Genomic DNA, 18889 nt, shown 5'->3' with positions numbered 1-18889 from the left:
ACCCAGCCTTCGCCTCAGACTTAAACCAAACTTTACTTGACTCTTCTGTTGAGTTTGAAAAGTTCTGTCAACATTTTTTTCAACTTTCACATTCCTCTGCCCTCTTTGGGGTTTGACTGGAGGTAGAGGCACCAAAATACCCTGAGGAATGCTGTCTTACAGTAATTTCTGACCCTGCTGATTAACCAGTCTTTCTGATTCTGGTTAACTCTGCTCATTTACAGGGTAAAAATCCACTTGGGCAAGATTCAAACAAACATCCAGGCCAGCAGCTTCAAGTGCTCTCATTCACAAGCGATCAGTCAGAAATCTCTCTGCTGAGTTTGGTGGCACCGACATCAAAGGTACAGCATTTTTCATTGCATGACCACACTGACGTCACCATTGCAAAGCCCGATGTGGGACGGAATGAGCAGATCCTGCCAGTTTTCACTGCATGGATTTGGCAGCACACAGAGGTTTTGCGATGAGCTCCACTGGAGGTGAGGTGATCTTGGACAGCTGTGACAACCCCTCAGTCAGATGTGGCACTCAGTAACCTGACCTCAGGGACAGCACTGAGACTTTCTGGGAGTCCATTGCTAAACTGCCATGCTACTTAATAGCTCTGTGTTTTTTTGTTGGCAAAATACCCTGAGGAATGCTGTCTTACAGTAATTTCTGACCCTGCTGATTAACCAGTCTTTCTGATTCTGGTTAACTCTGCTCATTTACAGGGTAAAAATCCACTTGGGCAAGATTCAAACAAACATCCAGGCCAGCAGCTTCAAGTGCTCTCATTCACAAGCGATCAGTCAGAAATCTCTCTGCTGAGTTTGGTGGCACCGACATCAAAGGTACAGCATTTTTCATTGCATGACCACACTGACGTCACCATTGCAAAGCCCGATGTGGGACGGAATGAGCAGATCCTGCCAGTTTTCACTGCATGGATTTGGCAGCACACAGAGGTTTTGCGATGAGCTCCACTGGAGGTGAGGTGATCTTGGACAGCTGTGACAACCCCTCAGTCAGATGTGGCACTCAGTAACCTGACCTCAGGGACAGCACTGAGACTTTCTGGGAGTCCATTGCTAAACTGCCATGCTACTTAATAGCTCTGTGGTTTTTTGTTGGTTTTTTTTTTTTTTTGCTTCTTCTTGCTCTTTTATCTGACAGGCAGCCTGGTTCACAGGACTGTATGCTGGGAAGATGGGCTGATATGAGTGCTTTTCCAAACATCCAATATTGTCTCTTGGGCTGTCTTTCCTATTCCAGTGCTGATCTAATACCATATGCTCCTGCAGATGCTGCTGTGGTCCTTGTCTTGCCCTGAGAATTGCCCGAGCCTTGGAGGGGCTGAGGGAGGTATGAGGGCATCAGGACCACCTAGTGCATGGGTGGCACATGTCCTTACAGCACTCAAGCATCTGAGCAACAAAATATTATGCAGGAGATAGTGAACCTTTTGCAGACAAGAAAAAAAATCAGCCAGTGACATTTCAGCTGACCAGGATGGCTTGAGCAGCTTCCACCTGCCTAACCCTGCCATTGAGATACGACCCTCCTTGCACTGCAAGAAATTTAAGTGAGGGGCAAGAGGGAAGTGTCGGTGAACATCCTTATGTTTAACATCTGTTAATGAAAAATCACTTAATCAACTGCAAAAGCAAGAATGGTCACTGCTTCAGCTTCCCAAACTCATGAGGCCACAGCACTTCTCAGGACTGTGCTCCCTATAGGAACACACTGCCAGGATCAAAGGGCAGTTTAGTTTCAAGCAGATTATTGCTTCACAGCACAGGGGATACAAAGACTTCAGGGCTTGAGTCTGAGCTTGACAGCCCCCCATACACGTCAGGTGTCCTAGTCCAGCCCCTAGCCCTCCCTCCCTACCACAACGGTGTAAGAACAAATCAGCCAGAGTTGTTGCTTGAAGGGAGAGCTGGCTGATACCATTTTGATGGTGAAGTACATGCATCTGGATGGATGCTGTGTACAGCAGGACCCTCTGTTTCCTCAGAAAGAGGTGAAAGACCAATTATGGAGCATGAAAGCAGTGATGCCTCCAGTGGCACTGAGAGAGCACTAGAATCCACAGCTCTGCCTCAGGCAAAGAACAGGCAAGTCCTTAAGGAGGCTGCTTTGCTTCCTTGTTGGTTTTTTTCCTACTTCTCGGGGCAGACAGGGTGAGGTGAGTGCCAAGATTATCATTTCCCTGCAAGCAGCAGCCACATCACCTCCACCATGCTCTGAAACCAGATGAAGATTCCAGGTCCATTGCCTGGCTGCCCTCACAGAAGATGCCTCATAGAAGCCTCATCAGCTTCTTCATCTCTCTCCATAGGAAAATCATGATGGAGCACAGCTGTTTCCTTATCTCAACTGACTTCTCTTTCTCTCTTCTCCCTCCCTGCAGCTGCCCAGGTTGTTTGTTGACACCTCCACCACAGTGTCAGTTCCAGTGGGCAGCAGAAGGGGATCTCATCTCTGAACCATGAGAGGTGGGAGTCAGCACCATTAGGAGGTGGGATTCAGCACTTTCCTTCCAGCAGGTGCCATCCAACCTTGATTTCCACCATCCAGATCTTCAGGTCAGTGCCCTGAAGCAATGTTCTTCCTTGATTCTGATACTTCTACCCAGATGATCATTTTAGCTGGTAAAGAATTTTTCTAACATGAAGAAACATATGAAGAATCAAAGACCTAGCAAACCAAAATATAACTAGTGCCCAGCTGCCTCTTTATCTGGCTGTGCTTTATTTGCACAAGCTGAAGAACTTCATGGTGCCAGGAGGGATGTGATAGAAGTTCTTTGTCTCATAAATTATTTTGGCCCAGTCTTCCCCCAGGAGTTAGGACTTGAGAGCAAGAGCTGGCAGCATGGGTTCTGCTCCCAGCTTTGGCACTGACCTGCTGCGTGACCTTGGACAACTCACTTCACCTCCCCTGAGCTTCTGTTTCCCTTCCTCTCCTTTGTCTGCCTTGTTTATTTGGACTGTCAACTCCTAGAGAAAGGAATTCAGCCTCCCTGGCTGCTTGAAGATTGCATAGCATGACAGGAGCCCAATCAGACTTGCTTCTGGGAGGTACTACAGTAAAAAATTCATGATGATGACTAAAAATTAGCATTTGCTAAACAATTATATGGGAGTTTTTACTTATTAAGTGGCATACATGAACTAGCAGAACATCTCTGGCAGTTCAGAGTGCTTGTCCAGGGGCAACAACTGTTTTTGTTCCTTTTCCATGGCCACACTGAAGACCATATCTACCAGCCCCATAAATATTGACATCTTCTCCCTGTCCCAGCTGCACAGTGGGAGGAGTGGGAAGCATCTGCCAAAGAAAAGGGAATGTTTGTTAGAGGTAATGAGGAAGGCTCCTCTTGGAGTCCTCCCCCTCACAAACATCTGGACAGATACCAGTTTTTGTGAGAAAGGTTGAGAGAGCTGGGGAGGCCTCCTGGAAAGGGCAGGGAAACACTCCACTTTGGAGCCTGGTTAGCACCAGGGGTGGAGAGAAAGGTGAGAAAAGTGGAGAAAGGTGGAGAGAGGCTGCAGGGGCTAACGCAGGCCCTGTCATCCAGAAGTCAGGGATGGAACAGACAAAACCAAGGCCACCAAAAGCCTATGGGGCAGATCATCTTTGGGTGAAACCACAAGAGCTTTGATTCCAGAATACACCTCTTTCAGGCAAGTGCTGCAGCTTTGAAATCCATGTAACTCTATGGATGGTATCAAAAGGTGTAATGAAGGATTTGCCATTGCATTTGTGACCCTTGAGGAGACTCCATGCTCACCCACTGGCTTCTACTCCACTCAGAGTCCCCCTGGCAGTGCCAGCGCTGTCCCTCAGCCAAGAGGGTGCCCTTCTCTTCCTGCTAAGTGACCCACAGCTGGTACACAAGGACATCATGATATGGCATGAGCCACATCATTTGTGCTACACGCCACTCCACAGATATAGCTGAGGGCAAATTGTTTCTCTAACATGCCAAGGATGCTTTCAGAAAAGCTCTTACCCCAGTACCCCTTCGGCAGCAGCCCTGCAGCCTGACAAACTCCCCTGGAACGCTCGTCTGCTTTTAAAATGTCTTGAATGTATTGCATGTATTGGCCTGTTGTTGGTTTTCTCAAGCCCCAGCGATACAGAGGGGTCTGCTGGGAACAGTGTGGAAAGCAGCTCCTTAAGTGATGCTTTCCAGTTGACAGGACTGGAGGGCAGGCACTACCTGCTGCTAGCGGAGAAAGCCAATCCAGTTGTTAATCCATCAACCAGAGGCCAGTGCAGAATTGTTCCCCCCAGTGCTGTTTTCCAGTGCTTTGTCCATTTATGTCTGCACTGGTGGAGGTCCTTCCCCTGCCTGCCTGCCCCCGCAGGAGCATCCTTGTGGGGTGAGTTCTTCCTACCCTGGCAGTGCCTGGGAGTGCACAGAGGCTTTTTCCTGTCTCCAAATATAACAGGTGGCATAAAGAAGGCACAAACATAGGAAGGATGATCTAAAAGAATAAACTCCACATGGCCTTAATTCCCTACTCCCTACTGCAACAGGAGCTTTTGAAACTCAAAAGACAGATGAGCACACATGGAAGGGCGACGCTCATGGAGTGAGGATCTCCCTGTGCATTGCCACTGATGGTGTTTACAGATCTGTGTTGTGCCACTGCATCCAGCTTGCTGCACAGCCCGAGGCCATCACCACATGAAACAGGTGAAGGGCAGTGGCTGCATATTTAAAGGAAACATAATAAAAGAAGAAAAAATAGTCTGCTTTTCACAGCTTGCAGGTTGCTGTTAAGTAGTTACTCCTTTCCATGGCAGTCTCTGGGGCTCAGAGACCACCACAGATATGCAGTTGCCAGGGTCTGAAGGGCGAAATTCCTGTGCCTCAGTCTCCAAATTCCTCAAATAGTCCCTCCAATTTTTATGTTTTCATAAAGGCATGGCCTGCTGCCGGGTGACCTGGAAGAGGCATTGCAGTGCTTTGTCAGCACACTTGCCTCACTGCAGAAGCTAAGGACCAAGTTGTCTTATTAATCATTTAGAAAGTGGGGAGGAAAAAAAAATAAAAGGCACAGTTCTGGCTAATTGTAGGGGGGGAAAAATGAGGTCAGAGTTCATTTTTTTCTCTGCTGTCGCTTCACAGTTCACTGGCTGACAAGGAAAGCAAGATAAGAAGAGACTGGAGATAGTTCAGGGAACAACCTCCCTCTCCCAAGGAGAAGTGGGGGAGTTCAGGTTTCTGATATGGATGGAGAGGCGGCTGTGCTGGATGTTGAGCCACAGGGCTTGGTGGAGGCAATGCCTTAAGCTACTCCAAGAGGGAGCAGGGGGGTTGGCATGGTGCACACGGAGCAAGCATGTCTCATTCTTTGCCACCCCACAAACGTATGGTGCTGCTCACAGGGAAGCTGGTGCTGCTTGCAGGGAAGTCTGAGCTGAGAGGAATTGGGAGCCTTCTTCCACCAGCAGCAGGATTTCAGGCAGATACATTCGATTCAATCTAAGCCTCAGGGTTTATCCACTCTCCGTTTTTTGATTTCTTTTTAATCTGACATCTATGCAAAAGTATAGATTGGAGAGGAGAGCAGAGCCCTAGTGCTCCTTCCTGCTCTGACACTGGGCTGATGGTACAGTGAAGCCTGCCAAACCACCCTTCCCTCCTTCTGTCCCCTATGGTCGCTCCCGCTACGAGCGGCAACTGCTGGAGTAACCGAGACCTCCTCAGGAGCGTGAGATCCAGAATCATTCATTTTATGGGGCCCTCCTGCGAGAGCAAGGGATTTGTTCCCCTGATTCCTGCGGGGGAAGCCCCCCCCCAGCCACAATGTGAAACACAATACAGCACGGACTCTGACATTCAAGCTGGGTTATTTGAGGCTAGTTTGTTACACGGGGCCTATGCAGCACAATCCCAGCAGTAATTATCCAGGCTCCTTGCACCATTCTGGCCAGTTAAATGCTAACTGTGGCTTGAAATTGCAAAGTCACTGGGAAAAGCTGATGTGCCGTGCTTGGGTTTAGGGGTATAGAGGGAGGAAGGGGGTCAGGAGAAGGAATCTCCTTCTCCTGACCACAGCGGTGGCTGTTTAGTGAAGAACCCAGTGCTGGGGACATGCTCTAGGGATGGGATGTTTGCATCTGTGAGCATGATCTGTGGACTATGGCAGGTGGCTTGGGACTTTCTTCGGCAGTGGCACTCATGGAAATTCCAGTGTTGTTGCTAGAAGTAAGCTTTCTGCTACAGAAATTGAAGTGATGCTTAAAACTCCTAAGGTCAGGCCAGGGGATCACAACAGCCTGTGCATCTCTGTCCCAGGGCTATTTAGGCTAGGGACAGTTATCTACAAGATGTTGCCTTAAGGTAGGATCAAAACTAAGGTCCTGAATGTTTTTCTTTCCTCAGCTGAGCACATGCAGAGCACGCAGGGATTGCAGGGGAAGTGTGAGGTGAGAAAGATGTTGTCAAACTCCTGTGAGAGTTAACCTTGTTCCAGAATGTCGCACAAGCCCCCACCAGCAACACTGGTGGTGTGGCAGAGCTGAAGGCTGAGCAGGCAAAAGGCAGGTGGGCCATTTGTGCCAGACCCCAGACAAACATGAATAACCTCCAGCACAGCCAGTTCCACCATGCTCCGAAACAGAAAACAACTTCTGAAAAACCTTGGAATGCTAGGACGTGTGAGAAGAAATAGTGGATAAAAAGTGCTGAACAGAGGACTACAAACATCTCCAAAGACATGTCCCCCAGCCCCTCCAGACAGGCTACCCATCCCTTTCCTTCCCAGCCCTATTTTCCACTAATGCAGGATAATTCCTAATTGCTTTTGCTATGGAAGTAATGTCATGTCAGGGTGTTTTCCTTTTTTTTTTTTTTTCTGGCAGGGACAGCAATCAGGACCCTTCTGCATTTAGACATGAAGGAAGGGAAGGAAAACAGTTTTGTTTTTCAAGAAGACAGGGTCTTTTCCTCCGTTGCTCAATGGCCCGTTTGCACAAGGCTTTCTGGCCCCGTAGTAGCCTGTTTCCCTGGAGAGTACAGTCAACATGGGGAGGCAAGGCAGCGTTGGAAGGTAGCCTGAGGATAACAGGCGTTATAAAGAGGAATTTTTTTCCCTGCTGTTTTTGTTTGTTTTACCACAGAGGCTCAGAGGAGCTGGCCAAGAGCCTCACACAGCAGGTGCTGCCTGGGAATGCAAGGGGAGCAAAATTCCTACTAAATGGAAGCATTATTTGACACCACTGCCTTTCGCAATCTCTTTCTTTTGTTTCAGACAAACTCCAGGGCCTCCTGGGCTTTGCGGTCAAAGCTGAGTTGGACTCTTCTGCAGGGGAGGAAAGGGAAGTAGTAAGGGTGTCCCCAAACATGCCAAACACTTGGGTGACAGAGACCGAGCCTTCTGGAAACAATACTGCTGGGTTCCCACAGAAGTAGCAAGAGGGCCAAGAAAAAAGAAAAATCACCTTTGGCTCCCTCACAGCAGTGTTATACCTTTCTTCTTTTATCCTTTTCCTTTCTTTTTTTCCTTTTTTTTTTTTTTTAAATGAAGGAGAGGCTGAGCCTGCACACCCATACCAACATGTTTTTGACATTTTTTTTTTCCTTTTTTTTTTTTTTTTAAATGAAGGAGAGGCTGAGCCTGCACACCCATACCAACATGCTTTTGACATTTGGAGATCTACAGGAGTGGGTTGCTACTCTGCCCAGCTTGGCTATTGTCTACCATTGCTGTTGCAAGACTGGAAGAGAGAGTAAGTGTGGTGAAAGGAAAGCAGGATAACTCCTTCCTTTACTAGAGACTTCCCTCGTGGCTCAGTCCTTCAGCTCCTCTAATTTTCTTCTGGACTTCAGCTCCTTCCCAGTAAAACTGGCAGAAGTTTTGACCCACTTGGGGGTCATATATCAGCAGCATGGGATGTGTAACTATTTCATAAATTGATGGGTCAGTGTTAAAATACAGAAAGAAGGAAGTCAGAATTTTCCAGAAATGACAGGCTTTGCCACAGACTTTACATTCTTCTATTTTTTTACAAGCAGCCAGACTACCTCTGTCCAAATGCTCTCCTCCTACCAGCAAAAATGTTTTCTCAGAGACAGACTCCTTTTTCACAGCCTTTTGGATACTCTCCATTGCCAGAATGACCCCACAGAAGTGATAGCTCATTTCCAGAAGCCTTCAAAAGGTGCAGTAGAACCATGCCTGTGTGTTCAGGTCCGTCTGTCTCATGGTTGTCCTCGAGCAAAGGGACAGTGTTCTGGTTTGCTCCACACCTTGCATGCTGGCATTGCACTCACTGATGGAGCCCTGGGGTGCTGCTCCAAGGCTGGTGCTATTAATATTAATAATTTTCTCCCCCTTCCACACCCTGGGGTTCCTGGGAGGCCAACAACCTGAGCCTGGATGCTTTTAAACAGGGCTGTGTGAGACACAGCCACATTCCTTAGCTGTAAGTCTTTAGAATCACCCACCAGCTCTCCAAAACAAGTTCAGAGCATGACTTGCATCTCACACAGATGATATGGCTCTCCAGGCCCAGAGGTAAAACCTACAATATTAGCAACACAGTGGATAGGTGGTACCAACACTCCTGCCATTAACATCACCGGCATTTCTCCCTGCCAGCATCCAGCTATTGCATTCCTCACCCCAAACAGCAGCTTTCTTGAATTTCGTGTACTGCAAGAGATGGAGAAATCCATGTGAGACAAGTATCTGATTCTTCCCAGCTCTTCCACTGCTATTTATTGAGTACATTAAAATTAATGAAAACCAAAGACATTTGAATGGAGGGCAGAAAGTCATAAAGTTCAGAAAATGAAAATTTAAATGAGCCTTTTTTCAGAAGGCCATTTGTGTATCATTAAAATTTCTGCCCACTCGGAAAGGGGAAGGAAGGATAATATTAAGAAAAACCTAAAACCTCCTGGTGTAAATTTGCAATGGTGAGAAAAGTATGTCCTTGACAAATAGCCAGAAGGACAAACTACTGCCATGATCAAGCTCTTCATGAACAGGAGTTCCAGTGAATGGTATAGCTACTCAAAAATAGAAGGGATGTAGAATAAGTCTGCACAAATAGTTTCAAAGATGGAAAATACGTCTTGATGGTGTGAGACACAGATCTATCTCCATCTCCATGTCAAAAGGGGATGGGGGGAGAGTAATAATGTACAACACATCTGTGCAGGGAGATGGGTGAGGTGTTCAGAAGTCCTTTGGCAAGGCTGGTCAGAGCCCTTGTTTCAGCAAGAAATGTCGGTCTGGTTTTTACATCAGCAAGTTCAATTTCTGTTCATTTTTCTAAATGAAAGTATTTTGAAAAAAAATTTTTAAACATCCCAAGTGAATTTTCTCTGTATTAGTTAAGGACAAATGATAATGCAGACAACAGCACAAAAAGTTTTTGAATAGCTAAAACTGCAGTAAAGTTGACTCACAAATACTTCTGATATATCAGCTTTTTGTCCAGATGCCAGGATTAAAAAAAAACCAACTCCAAAGTTTGAAGAATGTAGCATGCCAGGCAATGCCGCTCAGTTATGAAGCAGAGAAAAAACTCATGGCTACATGTGAAGCCAAACAAAAGCAGATTAGGAATGAGGCACATTTTTAAATTAATGTGAGCTTCGAAATCAAGTAATTTGATGAGTCTCCAGCTTCTGATGTGTTCCTATTCCCGTATATTGGTATGTCCGGAGCTGGATGTTTTTCTGGAAGATGCAGCAAAGCTACTGGGCTCGGTACTGGGCTAATTGACTGCAACTGAATGGCTTTGAAATATAGGAAGTCATACCAGATGTTCTCATGGCTCCTTCTGGCCTTAAATCCTGTGAATCTATGAATGAGTTTCTGAATCTGCGAAATCCAAAGTCCTGAGAATACAAACATATGAGTAGAGTTATACTTCTGGCCTCCACATCAGAAGAAAGATATTGAATGTGCATTGTTGCGATAAATCAAAGAAGCAGCTAAATCAGAGCTGTAATAAAAGTCAACTGCAGATCTTTGTGCAGAAATTGGTCATATGTCATGTGAGGACAAGGTTTGGAGATGAGATTTCTCAACATCTGAAATGACTTCTTCTGGGAGCAGCTCCTTCCAAGCACTGTGGTGGAGATCCTCCTCTGGACTTGGTCTTCTGTGCCACACAGGAGCTTGTTTGACAAGTGACGATCAATGAGGCACTGAACGCTGCTGACCACAGTGTAATTGAGACGAGCATCCCTGCCATGAAAACCAGCAGTGAGACATTCAAGTCAAGAGAAAGGGGTTTTGTTTTGCTGGGCTTCCTTAAGGGGAAGCATGTCAAAACTGAGGAAACTGAAATCCACAGTCAGCAAGAAATCTTACTCAGCTGTGGTCTAAGCACAGTCACACCAACCATGTATCCACCCACTCCCCTGCTCTGAAAAAGGAAGAAAAGCAGCAACAACAACAAAAAATCCCAGAAGAATTAGGATACTTCTGTGTCATTTAATAACACATTTAAGTAATCTGATTCATTCTGGGAGGAAATCCTCTGTATGCCCCATAACTGGATTCAGACGACATGAGTGTGAGCCTCACCACTGAAACTCCTTCTTGTCAGGCTCTGGGCATCTCAAGTTTCCTTCCCTCACCATCTCTCTTGGCTATGCCTCTGGCTCTGGCTGGAGAAGGCATCAGAGTGGGTAGGACCCACCTGGGACATGCCTCATCAGCACATTATGCGGTGATCCCTAAGACACATGGTTGGCCACTGTGATGCACATTTCCCTCCTTCACGCACGGAGGGTGCTGGAGCCTTGCACCATGGGCCCATTGCTTTGAAGAAAACCTTCGAGAAACAGGCACTTGGTTTGCATGAAATGCTCAGAAAAACAGCATGTGCTGCCAAAATTCTCCAGTGAAGCACCCTTCTTATATAATACCAAGCTACATGTGTCGTGCAAAGTGCTGTCTGTCATTTGCAGAGGGCCCGTTGATACTCTAACGTCACCACCAATGTCACGCAACACTGGGTGAAGCAACGAGCACGGCGATGTCACCAGGAAATACATAATGCCAATGACAGTGGAACTAATGTAGAGGCGATTATCCTTACATTATTCAACACTTCCAATTGCTCTCTGTTTTAAGTGGCTATATGATGTAATAATATATAAATACTGTAATGAAGGGTTTATTTATAGCCATCCTCAGTGTTACTGGTGAAAGTATTAATGCATTTTTCCCACGCTATGTTCATCGACCGCAGCTGAGCAACCCATTTTCAAGGGACTATGTCAAAAGAGTGTTTAAGCCATTCCTCAATCACAGGAACAGGTGAACAGCTAATGCAGCAAGGGAAGTAATCAGCTTTAACTATGGGAATGAAAAAAAAAACAAAAACAAAGCAAAGAAGTGTAGGTGAAGGGAGGACATACCTCAGAAGGAGAAAGAGGGTTAAAGTGTCTCTAAAGCTGGCAACTACTTTCCAGCCTGGGGGCCAATGGACTCCATGGAGCAAAAGACACTTGCACCTAGCTCTCATTTAAGATGTGAGAACTGATGGAGGGAGTAGGGGGAATGATCAGACCTTGGACCAAAAGCAGCTTCAAGTCTTAGAAATAGGGAGTGATGCCATTCACACTGCCAGAGTTGCTCTCGATTTCAAACAGTGTTGGCCTTAACTGAGCTTGCATTCCTGTATAATCCTCTGCATCCTTCAACTTTCCAAACCACCCTGGAGCCACCATTAGCTTCCAGATGTTTTTTCTTCCTCCCTGAGGATGGTATGGAGAGAAAAACAGCAGGTCTTGAATGGTTGAAGGTGCAGGGATTCAGAAGGACTATGTGGCTCTTGCAGAGACACACAACCCTCCCATTCCTACGCTCCATCTGCAAAGAGACTTCCCTTTCACTGTAAACACAGTAAAAATGGGAAAAAGCGGAAAGAAAAATTTTTCGTTGTGGGAGAAATGTGTGATTTCATCATTGCGAGTGTGGGTTTCTTGGGGTGTGTAGGAGAATCCACAATTACCTGGAGAGACAAAGTGGTGGAGATGGGCCTTCTGGCTCTCTGGCCTGCCTTCCTCCTGTGCTGCACCAGGTCCTGACCTACTCCTGAGCCCCTCCTGTTACTGCAGCTTCATTGCTGACCTAGGAAGAGATGCTTTTCAGAAATCCACCTGCTACCTGCATTTCCTCTTTAGGGAGGAGCTTTCCCTGTCTTTGATGTGGCTCATCATTCCTTGCAGGGTGTACTATGTATTTCCTTTAATGGCTCTTTGAGTGGTGAAAACAGGGCCAGACTTGTAGAAAAAATGTCAAAATTTCTCCACCCAAATTAGGACTTCCCCATTCATCTTTCTTAAAATTTGCCATTCCCAGAGCATGAAAATCCTGTGTATCCATGTGGGCTTTAAGTGCGAAGCAGAGCAAGAAATGGGGCAAGAAATGGAGTGACAGCAGGAGGGGATGTATCTTCCTCCACTGCATCGGCGTGCTGCCAGCAAGTGCAAGAATCTGCCTTTTTTTCCCTGTTTCACAACAGATCTGCGCTGTAAACAGTATTCATCACACAGGGAGTTCCACTTAGAAATGGGTGAATGCTAGAAAAATACTATTTACAAGTCCTCCCTCAAATAAAAACCATGAGTTTATTTTGGCACTGACAGTGATTCTCCTGGTGATTGCTTCTGGCAAGCACTCAGGCAGGTACAACAACACTTGCTGAAATACTCAGAGGAGGGGGACATGTTGCAGATACTTGTGTAAATGTCAGCTGTTGGGCAAACGCTTGTGCAAATCTGTGTAGCGAGGGGTTTGCATAACTGGTTTTGATTGCTGCTTGTGGGTTCCAGCCTCCTCGAATCAAAGCGGAGAAGCTCTGCCACATGAAGGAGGTAAACAGGGACACACGCAGACACTCACCAAGAAGAGCACAAATGAAAATTAGCAAAAAAAAGGCAACAACAAATAGTCTAACTGCAGTCAGGCTGCATAGTTTACAAGCAACCCAAAGACTGAGAAATGGCCAAAGAAACCATTCACGTAATAACAGCATCTCAAACACATCTGTAAAGTTCCTGTAGCATTGGCAAACAGTGGCATAAGTTCAACAGGATTTACTTGGAGCAGTTCATGAGATTAAAATCAGGCAAGCATGCAAATATCTTACTGGAACAGGGCCAGGAGACAGGACTCCAGTTGCATGGTTAATTGAGTTTGGCAAGCAGTCGCCCAGCTATATTTCCTCCGGGATCAACATGTGGGGTGGATCGATTGATACTGGAAGAATGAAGGATGGGGACTGCAGAAAAAGGAAGAGCTGACTGGGTGAGCTTGCCAAGGTGCGCAAATGGGCTACTGTTCAATAGGTGGCACCTACGAGCAGGGATCCAAGGCTGGCGTCACCTTGAATTGCCCCCCAGCTCCCAAACTCTTCTCCTGATGCAGACGGAGATTTAACCATATGCTGGCTGTAACTGGTGTGTCCACATGTGAAAGCAATTGCAAGGCTGGAAGGGCTTGGGTTCTGTTTTGTTTGCGTTGTTCATTATCTACAAATGCAATTACCAAGGGATAAATTAAATTAGCTTGTATCATTATTTTGAACATCTTTTCTGGTTTGCTTTACTTCAAATTTTCTGAGAGGCCAGTGTTTGCAGTTAAAAGTACAACTTGGCAGAAGTACAATCAGGAGTGAGCAACACATACCACAAACAAAACCATTAAGACCATTTAGAAAATTTTTGCAAAAGACAATCAAATGTTACGGGACTAATTTCCCACTTGGTCACCATGATTTTATGTCAACATTAACACCATTGACTTCAGCTGAGCCCTACAGGCACAAAGCTTGTGTGATGGGGTGGGAAACTGTCCCAGTTTAGGATTACGTATATCGTATTATTTAAAAGACAAAGAGACAAATCCCAGGAGTGTGTAAGTATGCTGAAGTCTCTGAATGTAGACTTTTCCCACTGAAATCAAAAGCAGAGCATCTGTGTGCTGGGAGGAGTGGAATCAGGTGTCCTCTACCTGCCACTGGCAAGGCACGGCCATCAACAATACACTTTTTGGGGCTGGATGTAGAGGGTAAGACAGGAAGGATGCTCTGGAAAATAGAGAGATGACTAAAGAGAAAGATGTGTCTTCCTCCCTGAGAACCTCCTCCCCCAAATACCTTCTTATTTCTCATTACTTCATACACTAGGATCTATTTTTAATGCTCCTCAAATCAGTAATATAATTCTTCTTTTTCTGTATGTGTATGAATATAAAGATACATAAATCCAAAGAAAGACCGAAGGTGTTTTTTTACCTGGCTGATCATTATTTTGTTTTTTTTTCATTTTTAGGTCTTTTGGAAGTGCAATTATATTAGACATGTTGAGCTGGCCACTAGGATGAGCAAAACAGTTTGGGAGAAGAAAAGGTTTGTAAATATTTCAGGATAATTACTAACAGTTAGTCCCAGAATCAGCAAAAAAAATATAAAAAAGAAGAAAAAAAAAAGCAAAGAAAAAGAGAGAAGAGCTTTCGCCTGTTACTGATTTCCGTTTTGGTTACAGGGGCCATTGTTTGTTTTAATGACAGGAAAAGAGAGCTGTCAGAAGATATTTGCATAGTGCAAATAGGGTCACAAATCAGAGGGGCTGTGGAGATCATGTAGCAGTGAGCCGGCATCCATCGATGTGCAGCTACGAGGATGGGGTTGTTTTCTGTAGTAATGGGGAAAAGCTGATAGTTTTTCCACATGCAGTTGAGGGCTGAAGCAAATTTGGGGGAGAAAGTCCGCTGGGCTCTCATGAAGGCGTTGCTGTTTGTTTATTTTCCTAGCTGTATGCTTAAGATGCATTCTTTGAAAATTTAGTTGATGGGTCTGTTTGTATAGACTGCAGTGCTGGTGAGTTAGACCAGGAGTTTGTGTTCATTTGGGAAAAGAGAAAGAATCCTGGCCATCAGAAATGTTTACTATATCAGGAAATGAATTCACTACTTGAGGGTTCCAATGGATATAAAACAAAAATTAAAACAAGAGCCTTGTATAAACCCACTTTGTATTGTCTCCTCCATAAACAGCCCCATACGTGACAAAGCTCAGAGTGAGTGAGAGAGGTAGTTTTATTGGGGCATGTGGAAGCGAGTTAATTGCTGTTGTTTTTTGATTTTTTTTTGCACATGTTGGTGAGTTTGAAGTGAAATCTGGTTGTCTTTTCTTTCTCCCATTCCAGGGAGAGCTGAGCCTTTGCTGAGAAATAACACTAGGCAAAATGACTTCAAGCTGTCACCATTACACAACCTAAACTTTATTTCTTCATTAATGCATTACAGAGCAAAAAAACAATGAGAGCATTCCTCTGGAATGTGTGTTTACTGAGCACAAAATGATATGTTTACTGAAATAGCAGTTGCTGCCGGGTTACCCAGTGGGAGAGAGCTTTCTCTTACCACACCGGTCCGAGATCCTGGTGTCACTCTGCTCCGCGGCCTTCGACGCCGGTGATTTCCCCCTTGCCAAGAGGGTCCTGTGGGAACAAGCAGTGGTGGTGCTGGCCAGAGCTGAGGCTTGGCATCATCCAGTGGCACCTTTCCGGTGGCTCCAGCAAGCCCTGGAGGAAAAGAGAAAAAGGAGGGGGATTTCAAGGCATCCCTTTCTGGAAAAGCATGAGTCAGAGGAGAAGGGGCTAAACCCAGGATTTCAGGGAGGGTGTCAGCACTTCTCTTGGTGTGGGAGCAGGAGAAATGCTTGGGGCAGAGGACAGGTGCCGGTGCTGTGTGGATGAAGACTCCTTCTCCAAAGTGTGGGCAGAAGTGGTGGCTGGGGACTGGCAAAGCAGCTCCTGGGTACAGCAGCCCTGGGAGGATGTGTTGCAGGAGGAATGGTGGGAGGGCAGGCAATGTCCTTTGTGGTCACAGTGAGGAAAACATCATTCCTGATGGCCAGGATGAGATGGGCATGTTGGAAATGCCCCAAACAAAAACAGCCAGGGAAGGGAAGAAAGGGAGTCAGACAAATGCAAATAAAATCAGTGATGGAGCTTTCTTCTTTATCCCAAGAGTCAAAGCAAACCCTGTGTGTATTAGTACATGTGTACATATGCAGGTGCACACACACACCCCCCCTCCTATGCACCCAGTCTCTTAAATTCAAAGGTATTTTGTTCTTTTCTCTTTATTCTACTAGGATTCAGACAGCAAAAAAACAATAATTAAGGAGCTTTTGCTCAGTACAACTGCCAAGCAGACATCAGGTTGGCTGCAGTAGTGTTTGGTGTGGATATGGCTCTCCAGTGATTCATAACCAGCCCAATCGGAACAGGGTTCATCAGTGCCCCAACCAACAAAAACACAACTGCAGTGTTTTCAGTTCTTTCCCTTCTCCTTTAAAGAGAAACACACACACACACATGCAGAGGGAAAACAGAACTAGAGAGTGCTTTCTAACCTGGTATGGCATATTACACTAATTAAGGGATGCTGTTACTCATGCATCATTCATGACCCTGCCAAAACTGGGAACAAACAGTCCCTACAATCTTGATAGAATTGTCTGAGCTGAACTTTACAGAGTTTTCCAATCTGAAAAAGCCCAAATAGGAAACGTTCTTCCCCACTGCAAATTCCTGCAACTGGCAGCATACCGGCCAGTGTCCTTACCCTGATCTGCTTCTTTATTGATATTTGTGTCCAGCAGTGACTGCAGGGCAGGTGAAGGGGTCTGCAAATGTCATGTGCTGTCGTCTTTCCACTGAGTTGCAGCAGAGACCTTAGAGGCTCCATGTTGAGTCAGCTTCCCCCATGGTGGCAAAGTCCCTGGAAACGAGGAGAAGGTTGAACCCGGACATCGCCTCTGCCCTGGAGGTAAAAGCATCTCCTTGCTGAGAGGGCCTTTGTTCTGGTTACTGTGGTGTTCAGGCTTTTTTGGTGTTGTTTGGCACCCCAAGGACAGGAGGCACTGCTGCCAGGAGAGCCAGAGGCTTCGTACCTGCCCCCAACCCTTCTTGGAGAGGTGTGAAGGAGAACTGGAGAAATCATAGAATTGTTATGGTTGGGAAAGACCTTTAAGATCATCAAATCCAACTATCAAGTCCTTCAAGGTGTCTCCAGCCGTGGCTGAGAGGGGCCAGGAGAGTGTGCTATTTGTATACATGCCTTGAATGCATCTCGGCACCACACTGAGAAGGATTGACAGGAGCTGCAGAAAGGCTGAGTAAAATTTTCCGAAATACCTAAGTGATGTGGAAGTCTCCTGTCCTATTTTTAAAATGTGACTGAAGCACGTGAGACTCAGAGCCTTAAAGGTACCTCTGCAGATAGCTCCTGTGGAGCTGAGCACCTAAAAGAGCACCTCCATCCCACTGCCCTGGTGATCCATCCTGCCCAGTCTGGGGTCCTCTCCCCTCTCAGTCACATCATTTCAGACCCTCACACCCAACAGGAGGTCACCTCTTCTCCAAGTCCTGCAGGGACCTGCACAGACCTCTCTGTCTGTCCCACAGCAGAGATCTCCTCTCTTTCCTTCCACTAGTCCCACCAGAGATGCATTGTACTTGGGTTTTGCTTCCAGCCATGCTGCCCTGGTTTTTGTTTTTCTCTCCTTCTTTCCTTTGCTCTTCCAGAAGCCCCTGTCGGGTGGTAATTCCTCTCCAGCCCAGCCAACTTCCAGCTGGGGCCCGACCCTCCCAGCTGCTGTGTGCAGGCACATTGCTCACAGCAGAACACCAAGATAGGCAGCAAGGTGACTTCAGCTGTGTCTTTTCCTGCTGGCCAGTGGGGTCTCTGAGCTCCAGCCCGGATGGCTTGGCCCAAAATATCTCAGGCTGCTTCCTCAGCAATGAAATGTCTCCTATTTATTGCTGCTGATTATTGCTAATGACAAAGGCAGGTGGCTGGGGACAGCAAAAGGAGAATGGCAAGGCTCAGAGAGATGGGAGAAGATAAAAAGGTCAAAAAGCAGTTATTTTAGCAGCCGGCTTTGTGCAATTTTGGAAGCAGAGGACTGTTTGCATTAGATGTAGAAAGCACAGGTTTTAGCTGCAACAGCACACTCTTCCCACTCCATGTTTTTGCAAAACTTTCTGCCTATTTGTAGCACCTCCTGCTGTATTGCTCACACCAGGCCTCCTTGCTCAAGAAATATACTGGAGCCATACGTCGGAGCCGTATGTCTCATCGGCATAGTGAGACTTGAGCAGAATCTATTGCCAGAGGCAGAAATACTCTCATGGATGCAGCCAGTAGAATAGGTGGAAATTTTCCAAATTTCTTTTTGCAGAGGGAATATTTATCCCCATGAAAAATGTGGAGGGACTGAAGGGAAGGCTTAATAATGACTTTTATGGCATGTCCTTTCCCATTTCTAACTTCTTTTAATTGTCTTTTCTATCTTACAATGCCCTTGTGGAGCCCCTACTCTCTCACTGATGTCAAGGCAGGAACAGTGAGGAAAGAAATATTGTCACCCAAGCTGCGGTGCTGAAAGCTCCTTCTTGTCAGCACTGATACAAATAACCATATAGATACCAGGACGTGCTCCTAAAGTTTCTGCCATTGCGCAAGGGCCCTTCTGGCCTCTCAGCTGCTGCTGCAGTGCAGTGCTCCTGACTTTCCTTTCTCTCCCGCGAAAATCCTTTCCCTATGGACCAGGAGATGGCATGGAGGCTTTACAATGGTGCTGCCGTCGGTGAGGATGGAGTGAGAGGTAGGTAGGAGAAGATGAGAGTTTGCAGAACACCAGCAAAAGGCAGGCTGGGTGCTGGGAACTTGGACACTTCAGCTGGCACTCAGCAGGAGTGCCCTCCAAACACAATCTCTACAGTGTGAATTCACTTAACCTTTAAATGACAGAATGTCTATTTTGCTTTACCTTGAAGCTGCATGATGCTGGGAGACCCACTGATGATTTGAACTGGTTTCTCTGCACCCAGTCACCTGCT

At 46.2% G+C, this 18889-nt stretch overlaps 1 long non-coding RNA gene across 4 annotated transcripts; it reads left to right on the top strand.

Moving 5' to 3' along the window:
• Positions 1 to 719: 719 nt before the first annotated feature.
• On the top strand, positions 720 to 18889 carry LOC108444791. Of its 4 annotated transcripts, none has more exons than XR_001859493.1 (6): positions 720 to 836; positions 2399 to 2573; positions 7611 to 7734; positions 14309 to 14385; positions 16648 to 16814; positions 18827 to 18889. It is a non-coding gene; the product is annotated as an uncharacterized LOC108444791 (long non-coding RNA). The 4 variants fall into 4 exon arrangements; XR_001859495.1 differs by having other exon boundaries at positions 16648 to 18654; XR_001859496.1 differs by having other exon boundaries at positions 16645 to 16814.

This window comes from Corvus brachyrhynchos, unplaced genomic scaffold (genome assembly GCF_000691975.1).
Source record: "Corvus brachyrhynchos isolate BGI_N302 unplaced genomic scaffold, ASM69197v1 scaffold62, whole genome shotgun sequence".
Lineage (NCBI taxonomy): Eukaryota > Metazoa > Chordata > Aves > Passeriformes > Corvidae > Corvus > Corvus brachyrhynchos.
This window is presented reverse-complemented; position numbering and strand designations above follow the sequence as displayed.